General features: G+C 32.1%; 1 protein-coding gene across 4 annotated transcripts in view; it reads left to right on the forward strand.

Annotated features, from left to right (window-relative positions):
* The window catches only part of Ypel (Yippee-like), a 190,374-nt gene that overhangs the window by 54,812 nt on the left and 118,489 nt on the right, over nt 1-17,073 (forward strand). For 2 of the 4 annotated variants that reach the window (XM_088259793.1, XM_088259790.1), the window contains exon 2: nt 14,174-14,272. The exons of the other annotated variants lie outside the window; for them this stretch is intronic. The gene's annotated coding sequence lies outside the window, so the exon portion shown is untranslated. The remainder of the gene's footprint in view (nt 1-14,173; nt 14,273-17,073) is intronic. 4 annotated transcript variants of the gene reach the window in all.

A 17,073-nucleotide genomic window follows, 5' to 3' on the forward strand; every position in this document is an offset into this window, starting at 1 on the left:
AACAATACTATCTGCCCTGTAGCGGGAAAATATTAAGTTTAAAATATGCCTCTTTTGCTGGGATAAAGTACATTTTCTTGCATTCCGAAAACATGCACAGCTGAAAGTTTACAATTTTTGATTTATGACGTTCTTGAAAGGAGTGAGCGATATGTTACTTTTAACAGTAACTGAAGGCCTGAAAAAAGCTACGTTTGTGTATTTCTTTAAGACTATTTTCTCGGCGTTGGGTAGAAGGTAGTAATGTGGACACGAACGCAACAAAAAACGTGTCACTCGCCTAATAGCTCCGAAATTAATGATCGTAGAGTGAGATAATAATTCATCTTTATATATAATGGTTTAGAGTTTCATTTTCAATATATCAAAAGTTTCAACCCTCCATTCCTTACCGCTTCGGTGGGCATAGCGGTTTGAGAAAGTTAAGTTTAATTTCTGGTGATTTTCTTTCGTTTCCGCGGCTTCAGGGTTGAAAATACAGCAGTGTTAAGTACTACTCGTAAGGGAGGTACCTAACTGACGTTTTTACGTATTAATATGTTTTTTTTTGTTAGGAAAGTTTTTATGTTTTCATTAATTGATTCGGCCGTCACTTTGTGGTAAAAATCTATCCATTTTTAATTAATGTTTTACTTAGTTAAAACACTATTTCTTTATATTTACTGTGACACGTGTGTCGATGCATTCCGCATCATTTTGGGTGTTTGAAATCATACGGTCTTTGAAAATGATACGGAATGCATCGAAACACGTGTCATAGCAGATTTTACGAAAAAGTGGTATTTACTATGTTTTTATGTTTTTATATATCTTTTAAATGAAATATGTAGGACAGATACTGAATACATGTTACTATAAGAGAGCAAGTCAAGTGTGAAAATTAGTGATCATTGGAAATGTTTAATGGCTGAGGACAAATTATGACCAAATCCCTAAGATAGCTTTTGATTTAACCTTTCATAACACTAACAAATGTAATTACGATAAGTGTTGAAAATTACCCAGATTAAGTTTTGATTCTAAATTTTTCTTTGTCTATTACTTCATAAATATAAACAATTGATTTCTTATATGCTGTTTGCAGATACTTTGTGGCACATTTTATAAACCTTTATATAAAATAAAACTAAAACTTTGTTTTTAAACACTTTATCATTGGTACTTTTCTCCAACCGGTTTCGACAAGAACCTTGTAATTTTCATAGACGGACATGTACTGAATCTGAAACTGAAATATTCATAGTTAGGAAAATAAAAGTTGGTTAAAAACAAACCGCCTCCATAGTGTAGTGGTTAACGCGCTAGGCTGTCAAGATGGAGGTCCCGAGTTTGAGTCCAAAGAGGGTCAAAATAAATGTTAGTGATTTTTCAGTCTAATATTTATTTAATATGACCCTGGACTGGTACCTGAAGCGGAAGGCTGAATACCTTTCCTTCGTGTATTTACCATAACGATCAAGATAACACCGCTTCTATACGATGCAGTGCCCTATACACCATTGGGGTGCGGATAAGGCTTAGAAGAAGAAGAAATAAAACAAACTTCTAGTTTTATATTATATATTTGTTAAACAAATAAATTTAAACTTTGACTTGATATTTTAAAAATTGTAAATAATAGATTAACAACCCAAAATCAAACATTTAAGGTCTATATAAGAAATTGAAAATTTATATTACAGATGAAACATTGCTGTATCTTTTTAATTTTTTTTACATTTTGGCACTGTTTTTTTTCTGAAGTTTTAAAGACTCGTGTAAAAGGAAATTTGGTTTATAATTTATCATCAACGGGGAAAAAATGTTTACGCCTCCCACTTGTTTACGATCTCCCCATCGTAGCATCGTAATATTCCTGTATACATCTTTAAAAAATATCGATGTATTCCCGAAATAGAATAACATAAAAAGTACATTCCGTAAAATGTCGCCTTTGAACACGTTTATGCGCGAAAATAAGGAAATTGCTCTATGTACGCGGTAGGTGTTTTGGCAATTTATTTTTTTACAGAATTAGGGTATTGGAATTTTTAATGATACGTTGTTCACAAAAAAAGTATACAGGAAATAAAAAAAAAGAATTAACCCGTGTTATCGTGTACCTCTCATAACGAGCACCTGTCGTAACGAGTAATTACGCATAACGAGCAAAAAAATTGAGAAAAAGTTGCTCCCTTAACGAGCGAAGTTTCGCATAACGAATAACAAAGAAGGGCAAGTAACTTGTGAACCAGGGCTCGGGAAGGAGGTTTACCAAGAGGACCCTCACTTCCGCTTGTAAAAAACTTTGACCAGAGAGTGTTGTCAAATGAGATTTTGAAATAGTAACTGTGGAGTCTACAGTCAACGAGATTGTGTCTTTACCCAATATCATGGGACTCGAGGTGGATATAACGATATTGAAGAGCTTGTGAAAGAGTACAGCCAAGAGCTGACCACCGAATAGCTTATGGAGTTGCATCGTATTTCACAGCAATACATTATGGAGAACAGTTAGTTAATAATAATATTGAAAAAAATATATTTTCTTTGTCGATGTTATTTCAATATGATAATTGCAATGATAATGAAAATTTTAATTAAATTAAACACTTGAATAATCCACTGAATTGAGTTTTATTTTTGTTTACGAACCCCCCTACCTATATATACACCTAAATATATTTTTATTCGTTAGTTTTAATTTGTACCAGAAGATGAAAACAATTGTCGTTTTCGTAAATAAAAATAAAACTACATTCAGTGGATTATTTAAGTGTTTAATTTAATTAAAATAATCATGTCATTCCACAAAGTTAATGCCGAATCAATAAATAAGATAATGAAAATATTACTTTTAATAAGCCCTCGAATTAAATAACCGCATTTTTTCCTAAACAATGTTTGGAAGTGAAACATAGAGTTGGCAAAAGAAGGATGAAAGTAGACTGAATGAAGTCAAAACGCGATCTCTCAGAAGAATGTGCGACAAAACGATGTATGATACATGTTCGAATAGTGAAATAAGAAAGGAACGCAAAGCTGAGGTAAGCATTATCGATAAAATTAAGAAAGGTGTGTTGAGAATGAGTGAGGAAATAATGAAGATGAAGACCGAGAAAGGCTTGGCACGATCAGGTATGCCAAATACTTGAAAGCGGTCAGGTTAAGAGTCGTAATAATCGGCGGGTATGTATGAGGAGATACATGAACGTGAAAGAGGCGAAGGATGTTTGCATAGTCAGAGTGGTGTGGCATTCTATTATCTTTACCTACCTCTGCGGGGAAGCTGCGTGATGGTTGGTTAGTTTTTTATTTTTTAACTTTGTTCTCTTTTATTTTATTTCTTTTTTATCTCATCTTTTTTATTTTCTCACTGAAAGCGCACATTATGTAATAAATATTTTAAGTCGGTGGTAATGTTTGGTAAAGGTCGAATATAGGACGATTTTATCAATAAAATTTATTGAATAGATATTGAAGTACGATTTCACACTATCGGATTATTTTCGTCTGCTGGACGTCAATAATACACTTAATTCTCCGTAATTTTCATATAAAATTCTCGCCTGCTAAATAAGAAATATATTTTAAATTATAATATTCCATAAATGTACTCGTACACACGTTTCAACGTTTCTGTATTCAACGATACGTTTTTCTATTCAAATTTGATCATACTACGTCTTTATTTTTTTAAAAACATACTGCATTAAGTGTTCTTGTTACAGGGTTTGGTATTTATTATACGTTTTTATTTCTGAATTGTACGCTTTTAATTTTTTGCCTGAAAGGAGTTTTAATCACCTCTTACTAAAATTACATGAATATTGACGTTATATTATTTTTTGACATCTCATCAAAAATGAAGAAGAATATGGAAGTCTGGGCATTTACGTAGCTGATGACCGTCAAAGGCTGGTTTACACACGTGTAACATTCACCAATTCTATCCATTATTGACTACTACACTACTCAAATTCTTGGAAGTCCTATATATATGAACCAATTTCGAAACATTGTTCTTGAATCACTAGAACTTCACTAGAGACATCTATTTGTGAGATGAAAAGATGAACAAGTATTTGGACACACTCAAAATGTTGTAAATAAATTATCTGGTCAAATTATAAGCTTAAATAATAAAAATGAAAAAGATATTTTCTGGCGTTTCTCATGTGTGTGATTAAAGAAGTACAGGATTCGGACCTCACATTCTAACAAGAGTTTCTGCTTAGTAAAAAGCTTCTTTTCATCTCACCAATAGATGTCTCTAGTGTTCACAAAATCTGGATTATCTCCAATTAAAGGAGTTATTTTCTCAATAATGTTTCTTTTAAAACGTTTAAGAGAAACATTGTTGATGTCTTTTTGACTTTTTGATTATTTGATAAAGAAATATAAGTTATAATATTGTATAGTTATTATTATGTATATGACACATTTTTTTAGTTATTTTTAATTGAAAAGTTGTAATTGGAATTTAATTTAATTTTAATTTTATTATATTTTGTAAATATTCTGTTGGTTTTCCAATAAATAAATAAATGAGCAGACAAACGACCTTTGTTTTAAACATCCAAAAAAATATATTGACGTTTTAATTGAATTATCCGCCTTCGTAGTGTAATTCCCATACGAGTATTGTTAATTATTGGGACTATCAAACCTTCCTTGTGGGTAAATCGTGTTAGATAGTTTTTTTGAGAGTTCGCTTTTGTTTCAAAGTAACGAATATATTGTATTCATACCTCATTTCTGATCTAAATGCCGTATTGTTCTCAACAACAAAAAAGGTTGTGATTTTCGTAAAGAGATATTTTTCTGCCCTGTTTTTTCTGATTTGATATTTTCTAACATTTTATGATTACATACTCGCAGTGCTGTTGTCACGAAAAAATGAATTCTGTAAATTCTTCTCTCTGAAATTCTGTCTGAAGTATTTTATTAACTCATACTTTTTACAACGTTAATATCACCTCTTCACTCCTTATTAACTTTTGTCGTCCTTTTGTAAAAATATCCCCACCTTTATTATTTCATTTCTACTCTGTTGTGTCACAATTTTGTTTTTCCTTAATATTTGTTTGGGTGTGGCATATTAAAAATTTGTATTTCTTTTATATTAACAAGAACTGTTCAGTACGGCTGTCCAAACTTAAAACACAGTAAGGGACATTTTTTTGTAGTACGTTTTTTTTTGCATTTTTGGACTAAGTAGATGCTACTTAGTCCAAAAATGCAAAAAAAAACGTACTTTAAAAAAATGTCCCTTACTGTGTTTTGAGTTTGGACAGCCGAGTATTTAAAGTGCTAACTGTCTCGTACATACATATATTTAAAAAAAAATACATATACATACGTAACGTCTACTGTGGAATTTTTGTAGGTAATTAAAAACAATATTGTTTGAATCTATTGTTTTATTAAAATTAAACACTTGAATATACCACTTTAATGAGTATTATTTTTATTTACGACTAGTTTCGAAAACGACAGATGTTTTCATCTTTTGGTACAAATTAAAACTAACTCAGTTTTAATTTGTACCAGAAGATGAAAACATCTGTCGTTTTCGAAACTAGTCGTAAATAAAAATAAAACTCATTAAAGTGGTATATTCAAATGTTTAATTTTAATAAAATAATCAGTCATTCCACAAAGTTAATTCCGAATCAATAAATAATATGAATCTATTGTTATATATTTTTATTAGGTACCAATTTATTTTTACCGTCCCTCTCCATAGTGTAATGGTCAGCACGCTCGGCTGCCGTATGGGTTCGATTCCCAGGGGGGAAGGGGGGTTTAAATAAATGTAAATGATATTTTTAACTTCAGTATTTATTCAATATTACCTACCATATATATTATAAGTTTTGGGCACACTCAAAATGTTGTAAATAAATTAACTGGTCAAATAAATTATTAGCTAAAATAATAAAATGAAAATGATTTTTTCTAGCGTTTCTTATGTGTGTTATTATAATCCAGGATTCGGGACTGACATACAAATGAAAGAGTTTCTGCTCAATAAAAAGCTTCTTTCATCTTACCAATAGATGTCCCTAGGGAAATTCTTGGGATGAAATCACTTTTATGTTTCGGAATTGAGATGCCAAAATAATAATGTAAAAAATCATAATTGGAAATAATCTAGATTTGTGAACAAGAATTTGGACACACTCAAAATGTTTACAACATTTTGAGTGTGTCCAAATACTTGTTCACAAATCTGGATTATCTCAAATTTTAGGAGTTTTTCATATTATTTTTTGAATGAAGAAGAAAATGGAAGTCTGGGTATTTGAAAATGCTATTTTCTGGCGTTTCCATGTATGTCATGTACTTCCAAGAATTTGAGAAGTGTGGTTGTCAATAATGGGTAGAATTGGTGAATGTTACACGTGTGTTAAATGATCACTGAAACCAGCCTATGACGGTCTTCTTCATCTTTGATGAGATTCCACTCAAAATGTTTTTTTTTAATTTATTTAAATTTTTTTTCATTGATTTTTTTTTTTACAAAATACATATTTAAATAATACAAAATAGTTGGTAAAAATACAATACATTTCAAATACAACGTTTCTACCTCTCTAAAAAAGTAGATACTTGTGTTTAGAGAGGGAGTTCGTTTTACAATTATTATTATTTTTTTAAACAAAGTAAATTAAAATTAAAATTAAAATTGAACAAAGTAAATAAAAAAAAAATAAAAATATATATATATATATATATATATATATATATATATATATATATATATATATATATATATTATATATATATATATATATATATATATATATATATATATATATATATATAACATTTAAAATGGCTGAGGTATCTCGAATCATCTGAATTTCAAGAATCAGAATAAATCTTTATAAATACTTAATTGATATTACCCAGCGGTAGTCTTTTACCTTTGCCGCTCTTTTAAACATCACAAGTGTACATAAATTATCCGTGATTCATTTTTGGGTGTCGCGTTACAAACCCTCATTACGATACGGTGTCGCTCATTAAGCCTCCATACATCATAACATATACCGTGTCGAGTGGGGTACTGCTGTCAGCGAGCGCATCCAGGGCGGCAACAGCTGGGGCTCTGACCCAGTTACGGGCAGGGCCGCGGCCCCGGGCTGCGTCCTCTGCCCCCGCCGGATTGGGGCCACCACCCCCCTACCCTCGCTACCCTTCCACACACACACACACACACACACACACAAGGGTGCGTTGCATAATACTGCACTTCAAGAAATGAAGCATTAGGATATCTCACTAATGGATCGCGTGCTTTTTTTCGATGGTAAATTTTATTTTAAGTAAATTGTCTACCTCCGTAGTGTAATGGTCAGCACGCTCGGCTACCGTTTTGGAGGTCCCGGGTTCGATTCCCAGGGGGGTCCAATAAATATTAGTGAGTTTTTCACTTCAATATTTATTTACTATTACCCTGGACTGGTACCTGAAGCATAGGGCTGATCACCTTTCCTTCATGTGTTTACGATCAAGATAACACTGCGTTTATTTTATGCAGTGCTGTATGCACCACTGGGGTGCGGATAAGGGGTTAGATAGAGAAATTGTGGTTTAACTATCTAACTCACCACTACGCCGCTTTCCCGCAGGGGTGGGCAGAGAAAATAGAACGCTATACCAACCTGTCTTTGCAATATTTTTATGCCTATTCCAAATTCATGCATCTTCTCATACATGCCCTCTTATTATTTCAACTTCTGACCCAGCCGCTTTCAAGTATTTGACAAACTTGATCGTGCCAAGTTTTCCTTGGTCTTCTTCTGCTTCTTTTTCCAACTACATTCGCCTCATATATTTTTTAAAGCGTTCTTCGTCATACGTTCCACATGTCGAAACTATCGCTACATATCGTGGGACAAAGCATTGTATCCGTTTGTCGTCATATTTTTCGTCAATTTTTGTCGCTTCGAACTTCGAAGAAAAGTGGTAAAGAACACTATACAGGGTGTCCCATGATCCAAGATATTGCTTTTGGGCCAGCTTATGACTCACCAAAAAATGAAAATATGACCTCAGCAAAGGTGCCTTAGTTTTCGAGATATTTCAACTTCTATGAATTTCTCGAACATCTGCGACTTATAGGATATATTTTAGGATTTTAATTTATGTTTCACAAAAAAAAATCATTTAAAATAAACACTTTTCACTTTATTAAACCAAAGCATTTGTTTATATCGAAATTTCTAATAATTGACATTAAAACCCAGTTATTTATGACTCAAACTAATAAATGCATCATCTCACCCAACTAATCTTGCAACAAATATTTTATAATTTTAAATTTCAATTTAACTAGTCTTTGGTAACAAAATAAATATTTGGGGTTGATATTATAAAATCCAAAAAAAATAATTCAAAGATAGCCGTTGTGTTCTCCTGAAAACACAGAATATGATATCACGCGTCGCTTCCATATCTCCATTAATTACAAATTAGAACCTACTGACCTACATTTTGAATGCATGTGCTTGGAAGTTGGCTAGATGCAAACTGCATGCTCTTTAATCCTTTTGGTACGTAAAAACTATGTTAAACATTAGATGTGTATATATGTGTACAGTATCGAACAAATTAATTAAAACAAAACTTATTTTTCGTATGTTCAACCACCTCTAAAAAAATGTCTTGGGGGTGTTCCTCGTATTATGGACCAGGGCTACTTCTTTCAGTAACTGAGATGGTGACAATTCTACTGGAAAAGATACTACCAGAGATACAAAAACGAAGGTCAAATTATAATGGAATATTTCAGCAGGATTTAACCCGCTGCCACAAATCCAAAAAAAAAAGAAAATTAATACACAAAAACAATTAACTTTGTCGGACTGGTTAAGAATTTTACCAGACATGAACCTTATTGAAAATCTATCGGCAATGTATAAGAATCGGCTCTCCAAAATTGATTGCACTACGGTGGAAAAGCTCATTTTGTCCATAATTCAGGTATGGTTTCGAGACGAAAAAATGGCATCCACGTGCCAAAACCTTATATAATAGATGCCAAGAAGAGTAAAATCTTTGATTGAGCCCAAATGAGATCATATTGAATATTATTTTGTGATATAACTGATACACAAAAGATTTTACAATTTTTTTTACGAAAATACAACAATAAAAGTCTTGTTTTAATTAATCTGTTCGATACTGCATGTAAGTATATGAAACTAAATATTTTTAAATCGTTCCAACCTTAATCCAGCAATATATACCATACAAGGTCAATTTTTAACCCATTTCACTTTGCCAAACCAATATTGACCTCTTGTAAATAGGCATTCCGATAATATAGGATGTCCTGAAGCCAATTTTTAAAGGCAATTGTTTGAGTTGGAACGCTTTCTAACTTTTGGCTTAGGGGAATATCTATGTGGAGTGCCTCAATGTTTTATTATCAAATGTGTTGCATACAATAAGTACTTAATATTTATAATTTGTTACTTTACTTACAAAATCTTGTTATGTTCAAAGTGCAATATAAGTTTATAATGTACAAGTATGATGAATTCATTCAATTTTCATTAATTTCAGGTACCAATCAAGCTTTATTTTAAATCAATATTATAGTTGAAAAACATTATATTTATTCCCCTCGGGAATCGAAACCGGGATCTCCAGCATGGTAGCTAAACACTGTGACTACTACACTACGAAATAATGTGAAATTATCTTGATCTTCCTCTCGATGTCTTTAAAGGAAGATCCATGGCGATCGTCTGGTTTACAATATGGTTAGGTTCTCTACGTCCTATGTGCCCATACCATCTCAATTGCCTTTCCTCTACCTTACTATTGATATCAGTTACATCCAGGCTTCGACAAATGCGTGAACTCTTTATTTTATCTCTAAAGGACTTAAATTGAAATATGTGGGTAAATAAAATCAATTAATGAACTAATGAAAAAGAAATATCGCTCACTCTTTTCCACAACGTGAGATATAAAAATTTTTTCAGGAGATCGTTTTTAAAGTTGAAAAAAAAAATCATTAAAAATAAATATCAAGGCACTTTTTGAACTTTTTACTATGCATCAGATCTTTTTAGATGAAACCTGAATGTTTTTTCTCCATTTTAAAAATACTTAGTTTATTTTAAAAAATAATTAAATAATACCTTTTATTCAAAATGCAAAAACAACACTTTCTGTCCTGTAGCGGGTAAATATTAAGTTAAAAATATTCCGATTTTGCAGGGATATAGTACATTGTCTGGGCATTCCGAAAACATGCACTACTAACAATTGACGATTTTTGATATATGACGTTGTTGAAAGGAGTGAGCGATATGGCATTTAATTTGGTCACAATGCAATGAGCTAAATTTATATCCACATCGCGGTTGCACGTATATTGCGAGTTGCATATCAACACACGTGGCGGATGGATTTGGGTCGCTAGTTAGTGTCGGAAAGGGGTAGTCGCCAGCCACCCTCCCTGTCTCTCTCGCGCCCTCGCCTTCCCGCATAAGGCTCTCCCGCTCCGGGGGGTGAGGATTGACCGAGTTTCCCCCATTTCAATGCAAAACATTGCACTTTTCGAGCGAAAATGGACCGAAAATAGACTAACCCCAATATTTGCAGTCAAGTATAAAATTTGGCCAAATTTTGCAGACTGCTTGGTAAAATGGTGTTATTGAATGTAGTACGACTATATACACACTTCAATATAATGAATGAAATAAAAATAAAAATAGTAAATACAAAAAAAGGATTTTAAAACATAGAAGAGTTTATATTTTTAACATTTTCAGGGTCGTAAGCCCTGTAAATGCCCAGACTTCCATATTCTTCTTCATCTACCTTGAAATATCAAAAATATAAAAATTAATCATAGGCGGAGATAATCCAGATTTGTGAACAAGTTTTTGGACACACTCAAAATGTTGTATGTAGAGTTAACATTTTTTGTGAAACTCTACTTACAATATGTCCAAATAAAAATACATTTCTCCACTGGAGTTTATTTTACATAAAATAATTAAATAATGTTTTCTGGCGTCTTCCAGTATGTAAAATAATCCGGGATTCGGATCTTGCATACGAAAAAAGGGTCACTGCTTAATAAAAGCTTTCTTGTTCCAACATATATGGTTGTTGTGAACTCATATGTACTGTGTCATGAGATTGATCATATATCTAGCAGTTCCGAAATTGGAGTAATGTGGTAGAATGGTGAATGTTGCACGTGTGTAAAGTGATCACTTATGAACCCTGTAAATACCCAGAATTCTATATTCTTCTTTATCTTTGTTGAGATGTCAAAATATATTGTTTAATTCGGTATTCTTCCAGAATAGAAATACGTTATTCCGAATTTAAAATCCGAAAATTATGATTCTGAAATCAGTTGTATTCGGAAAACTGACGTATACGGCAGAGCTAAGATAAAATGTTTTCAAATTTAATAAATTATCAACAACATTTTGAGTGTGTCCAAATACTTGTTCACAAATCTTGATTATCTCCAATTATAGGAGTTATTTTTCATATTATTTTTATTGACATCTCATTAAAGATGAAGAAGAATATGAAGTCTGGGCATTTACGAGGATTATAATCCAGGATTCGGACCTTACATACTAATATAAGAGATTCCGCTCAATAAAAAGCTTCTTTTCATCTCTTCAATAGATGTCTCTAGTGAAGTTCTAGTGATTCAAGAACAAGGTTTCTAAATTGGTTCATATAAATAGAAAACTAACTAACTTACCATCACGCTTCCCCGCAGGGGTAGACAGAGAGAATAGAACGCCACACCACTCTGTCTTTGGAAACATTCTTCGCCTCTTCTACTTTCATGCATCTCCTAATACATACCCGCCGATCGTTTCGACTCCTAACCTAACCTGCTGATATATATAGAACTTCCAAGAATTTGAGTAGTGTGGTTGTCAATAATGGGTAGAATTGGTGAATGTTAAACGTGTTTAAAGTGATCACTTAAACCAGCCTATGACGGTCGTCAGCCCCGTAAATGTCCAGACTTCCATATTCTTCTTCATCTTTGATGAGATGTCAATAAAAATAGGATAGTAAATTATCAACAGAACGCTAAGCGCTAATGTTATAATATAACTTTCATTTTTCTTTAAGATTGATTGATTCTACATATTATTTGTAGTATCAACATGAAATAATAAGTCATTATGCAGTAATTTTCGTATACATATGTGACAATTATTGAAGAAATTTCTCGCATTGATATTTTCAAATAACTGTAATATGCAAGTGTAACCACTTTCTCGATTTCTAAACTATTACAAGAGACCAGCAGTAATCATTCCAATTGCACCATTGATTTCTTGTTTTCATTCAATTACATATAACTGTTTAATGTCTATACTTCTACGAGTGTATTCATATGCATGCAAATTCCTTTTACATATCGCTCACTCCTTTCAAGAACGTCATAAATCAAAAATCGTCAATGCATGCATGTTTTCGAAATGCCCAGAAAATGTACTAAATCCCAGCAAAAGAGGCATATTTTTAACTTACTATTTACCCGCTACATAGCAGAAAGTGTTGTTTTTGCATTTTGAAGAAAAGGTATTATTTAATTATTTTTTTAAATATACAAAATATTTTTTAAATGGAGAAAAAACATTCAGGTTTTACCTAAAAAGATCTGTTGCACAGTAAAAAGTTCAATAAGTGGCTTGATATTTATTTTCGATACATCGTATTACATTTTTAAACTTTAAAAACGTTCTCCTGAAAAATCAAGTTTTTTTTTATTTATGACGTTCTTGAAAGGAGTAAGCGATATGCAGTAATGCTCTGTTGTATATTTAAAAAATCAATTATGAAAATAATTATATAAAACATGCGATTTTAACATTCCGGAACGATCATAATATTATGCATATGTATGTGTATGTGTATTAACACGTTATGACATGTTTGAAAACAAATAATGTAAATCTCTGAAATCAGACAAATTAGACCAAGAATACTCTGTGTTCTACAAATTAAGGCTGACATCTCAAACGTTCAAATTCTAAACGCGAACTGCAGCGCTAGAAGCCAGTCGGGTTTCTGCATGATATAAAAAAATGTTTAAAAATCCATTTTAAACATCTTGCCTTTTAGTAACTATTTTCCTTTCAAACCATGTATTTATTTCGATGAAAAACTTATTTTTTTTAATACAAAAACGATATTGCAAGTCAAAATTTTTACATGGGTTTAAAGAAAATTTCTGTTGCAATTTATCGTACATTTGGTTTTAATTTAGAATTTAGACGCTATGTACTAAAAAATATAAATTTGGCCATAGATATGAATCCTGGAAATACATTGTATAAATCTTCTTCTTCTTTTTGTAAATCTTAGGGATCTGTTTGTGCCTCCCCATGTCGTTCTTGGGATGCTGACTACCAGCTGTCTTTCCATCTTTTCGGAGGTCTGCCTGGGGGTCTGCGTCCTTCAGGGTTGCCTTGGAGGGTGATACGTCGAAGTCTGTCTTACACATGATCCGGATGTCGGTATTTCTTACTCGGTCTCGCAATGTGTTTCCGGTTATGGATCTCTGGTTATTGTATAAGTGATTAGTTTTAGCAACCAATGCTCAGACATCCATATTTTCTTCTCAAAAATCATTGTTTAGTTTCTCTCTAGATATACAAAACATAATAATTTCGTTATAACTTTTCAGCGATGGGAGTATTCAGCATTTGTGTGCTTATTTTTAACATTTTCATTTTTCATCAACTGTGTTGATGAGAACACCTGTAGTTTTCGAAACTAGTCATGTTAGCATTGATAAACTCAAAAGTGGTCTTATATGATTCTTTCATTTTTATATTTGAATGTTGTATGAAATTCATTTTATACTTATATAATTCATTTTATACTAAATATAATTATGCCATCATTTTTTAATCATATAAAATAATTTGTTGTTATGATGTCTAATAAAAAACTAACTAATCATCACGCCGCTTCCCCGTAGGGGTAGGCAGAGAGAATAAAACGCCACACTACTCTGTCTTTGCAAACATTCTTCGCCTCCTCCACTTTTATGCATCTTCTCATACATACCCGCCGATTGTTTCGACTCCTAACCTGACCACTTTCAAGTATTTGGCATACTTGATCATGCTAAGTTTTTCAAGTCTAATATGTATTTCTTTATTATTCGCAGGTCAGTATTGCAACTCCGAGCGATCGCGGATCAAGCTAGTGCACGGACATTATGCCAATTAATATCATGTTTTCAACTGTGAGAGAAAATCTGTGACAGGTATGTTATTATTTTTATTATCATTGATCTACTCCCCTATTTCTGCATTTCTCCTCAGACTCTCCTAATTTTTCAGTGGTTATTTATTTTATTGCGGTGACTCGTCACTCAGATACGACAAGCTACTATTTAGTTTCTTCTACCTAATTAATTAGCTAGAAGAAACAAAAATCCACTAAATGATCTATAAACCTTGTACATAATAAGCAAGGTAAATAATAAATGCAATTCCCATCTAAAAAAAAAAAAAAAAAAAATACGACAAGCTACCTACCACATAGGGCGCTTGTGCACTACCCGGGATTTTACCGTCCGGCAGTCCGGTTTTGAAAAATGAAAGCGACTACGACAGTTTAGCGTGATCGAATTTACGCGCAACGTTTTCACGCACCGATCAAGAGCACCGATCCGAAAAAAGATGGACAAAAGCACAGCCAATCGTTGTTTAAAAACGCTAACTGACGTGCCGGACGGTATACTTCCGCGTAATTCCGTGTAGTGGACAAACGCCCATAAGATATTTATTATATCAGCTGCCTGACATAAATAAAATAGAACACATTCGAGGATTCAAAATAAATGATCTGAAAAAATACTATATGGAAAGATATATATGTAGTATTTAGTCATATTTTCTTATGTTGTTTTTACCTTATGTTTTTTATATTTTCTCGTTTGTTATATTTTCTCATTTTTTACATTTTCTCATTTGTTTATTTTAAATATGCTTCTAACCTTATGTTTTTCTCATTTGTGTCTTTTAAATATGCTTCTTATGCCTATTTATTACACCTGTTTATTGTTTTTATATTTTGATATGTATTAGTTTTGGTTATTTTTACAAATCTTTTTTGTAACTTTATTATTTGTGTTCCAGTCTTGTTAACGTTAATGCCATGTCGCAGAATAAGAAATAGAAATTACTCATCGGGAATGTTATATAAATGACTTATGTATGTAATATGTTTTGAAAAATAAATAAATAAGTTTGATTCGGTAGACACTCCAGATGATCAATAAGTTATAGTCGGATCAAGTCGGTATAGAAAACGTTAGTGTAGCACCTGAAAGGTATGCCATTCGAATACATTTCCACGTCTGAAAGATTCCCGACGCTTAAGAAAAGATTCCGTGCAGAATATGCGTCGTAAATTGCTTTTTCAAAGAAATCCTTGCAGAATTTACGAATGATATGATACGAGTATTAAATAAAAATGTTTTATTATTGTTTTTATAAAACTTGTAAATAAACATAATTTATAACTTAGTGAATGTGTTGATGACCTATTCATGACTGGAGATTGTGTTTATCTTTATTATTTGATCTTTTTATCAGTCGTTTATTTTTCTTTGTGTCGCAATTGCCAGCAGAGGTGATTGTCACGCAGTTTGTTTTACACTTATCAGCGCCTCGCTGTCTCACTTTGCTCTAGAAATTAACATGCCGCGTATTTATACTATTATCTATCTATGAAAACACACAGCGATGCTCTCCGTACACTGAAACCTAGAAACTATATTGATATCTCCATTTTCTAAATTAACTACTGCGCACTTACGGAATGTTACATTTTTAATATCTTCTTTTTTGTCGTACCCAAAATGAGGGTCGGATAGTGACCTCCTAGCAACTTCTGATTTATCATCTCTCTCCATTTTCCCTGGCCTGAGCCATGAGCCATGAGCCTGAGTATGTAAGTGGGAGAAGAAAACAAGACTTTTCTGTACATACCTTTAATTAAAGATTCTTATTAAATTTCCGTTATTTTATTTTTAAAATGTAAGTTTTGGAAAAACCTACCGAGTTATAAAAGTATATTGTTTTGTTTTTATTATTTATTTTTATAAAAAGGCAAAAATAAGTAACGTAAACGAATATGAAACATAACATGTTGATGCTTCCACGCGCGATTAAAAAAAACATTTGTATTGGAATTTGACTTTTTTTTAGAAATGTTGAAAAATATATTTGTAATATTTTTTTACTTCTTACCTTTCAATAACACTTTTCTTTTCAAAACCATGTATTTATTTCTATGTTACTTATTTTTTCAATACAAAAACGATATTTTAAGTAAAAATTCAATTGCGTTCAATATTACCCAGGTTTATAAAAAATTAAGTTGTGATTTATCGTTCATTGGGCCTTAAGTATTTGTAAATATGGTATTACAATAAAACATGCATCTCTCTTTTAAAAAATTAGATATACGATGAAAAAACAACTTGAAGTTAATACATTTTCTAAAACAATTAATAATAATAATAATAAAACCCTTATCCGCACCCCAATGGTGCATAGGGCACTGCGTCATATAAACGCAGTGTTATATTGATCGTTTACACATGAAGGAAAGGTGATCAGCCCTCCGCTTCAGGTACCAGTCCAGGATAATATTGAATAAATATGACAGCGAAAAAATCACTTCTATTTATTTTACCCCCCTTGGGAATCGAACCCGGGACCTCCAGAACGGTAGCCGAGCGTGCTGACCATTACACTACGGAGGCGGACAATTAATATTGAGTATATATTCGTCACAGCAAAAAACCCCTAATTGCTTTACAAGTCTGTAAATAATAATAAAAAAATATGACAGTTGTACAGAATATGAAATACTAAAAAGAAAATGTTCTATATCTTAATGTTTTTACTGTTTTACATTTCTCAAAATTGTGAAAAATCTAGAACCGCCATTTTTGTCGTTGTTACATTAACCATTTAGTAATTTATTTCACCTTCTTCTCTAAATAGACACTTTAACTTTTTTTTATTCAGTGTAATTTTTTTAAAACAGTGA

The sequence above is a fragment of the Brachycentrus maculatus genome, unplaced genomic scaffold, assembly GCF_059751285.1.
Source record: "Brachycentrus maculatus isolate JH-2025_06_01 unplaced genomic scaffold, ASM5975128v1 h1tg000120l, whole genome shotgun sequence".
NCBI lineage: Eukaryota > Metazoa > Arthropoda > Insecta > Trichoptera > Brachycentridae > Brachycentrus > Brachycentrus maculatus.